Genomic DNA, 1,560 nt, shown 5'->3' with positions numbered 1-1,560 from the left:
CCGCCTGGGCCCGCTCTTCCCCCGCTCTTCCCCCGTTTCCCCGCTCTCCCCGCCCTTCCCTCCTCCCCTGCCGCGGGCGGAGGTTTCCGCTCAGCTCAGCCCCGGCTCCCAGCGCTGCCCGCCAGTGGCACTGCGCCTTGTTCTGTACGTAGGGAATTGGCGATGGATGCAAACCGCTCTCTCAGAAATCCGTCTTGACAAAGTGCAAGGCTACAGTTTGATTTTTAAGACCTCTCTGACCAGTGTTTTTAGGCTTTCAGTAGAATTGTCCTTTTCTTGTCTTTCCTCTCGTCCTGTATATTTTTGTCTCCCTGTGTTCTGTGACAAGGACCACGTACAAAACCAATCAACAGACGAGTTTTGTGGTGATGAGACATCAGAGGAGCACTCAGACATAGAAACAACCGCCAGCAAGGGCAGAAGTGTGAAAAATAAATGAGAATAATTGGGTTTTATATGAGCCTGAACTGCTCTCATCTGCACTGAAAATGTTCCTGAATTGTTGTTGGTGCAGTGGGCTGGGAAACACTAATTTGGAGAGAGCAATAAAGCTTGTTGTTATAGTCCCTAGAAAATGGAAGAAACAATGTCTTATGACGGCAAAGATGTATGTGTATGAATTACACTGTTCTTAACAAGTCCAAGGCTTAAAAATGCACATTGCCTTCCTTACTTTTTGGGTTTGTGGTAGCTAAGCTTCAGTAATACACTCAGCTAGGCTAGCCTTTATCGGATATATTACCTGTCCATTTAACAGCTATTAAATATGCATGAGCCATAATTGTTGCTGCCTTTGGTTCCCAGGACAACCTGGTTGGAACCCTCTCCTGGTTGCAAGCATCCAGTGACATATTCAGAGATACTGCTATATTTTTAATGACACCTTTTTCATCTTCTGTACCTCCCTGCAAATGCGTTTTGAGAACCTTGTTTGGCACTTGTAAAGGTTTGATGTGCTCTAGTGAAATTATTTTGCCCACAGTCATATAAATGAGAGATCTGCTCTTTGGACATGACAGTGACAGTGCTGAGCGATGCCTCCTGAGTGCTGACTGCCTTTGTGCTGCACAATCATGTGCCAAGGACACCTGAGAGGACTTGTTCTTATTCCTGTGGGAAATGGGTGTAATTTCAGTGGAACTGGGAAACAGCTGAGTTTGTATTTGTGACACATACAGTCTGAAATGGTAATTCTCCGTTGAAACTTTGCATTTGCCAGTCCAGTATAATGTTTTTAACAATAAAATTTCCTGTTATCCAGCCTTTGAGTTATTTCTGTGGGTCGAATCTGAAAAAAAAAAAAAAAAAAAAAAAAAAAAGAAAAAAAAAAAAAGAAAAAAAAAAAAAAAAAAAAAAAAAAAAAAGAAAAAATTTTGCTACTTGTGAAAAAGACCCTGTGGTCCCTACGTGGAAATAGCCTCAGACTCAAACTGTGCTCAGAGAGATGCAGGCTGGTGATGGATCAGTCTGCAGCCATGGAATAAAACAAGGAGACAACACTTTGTGGTAGGTAGGTCTTGTTTGCGGTAGGTAGGTCTTGTTTGCGTGTCAGTTACAAAA

Source organism: Zosterops lateralis (genome assembly GCF_965231275.1).
Source record: "Zosterops lateralis genome assembly, chromosome: 11".
Lineage (NCBI taxonomy): Eukaryota > Metazoa > Chordata > Aves > Passeriformes > Zosteropidae > Zosterops > Zosterops lateralis.
Note: the sequence above shows the minus strand (reverse complement) of the source record.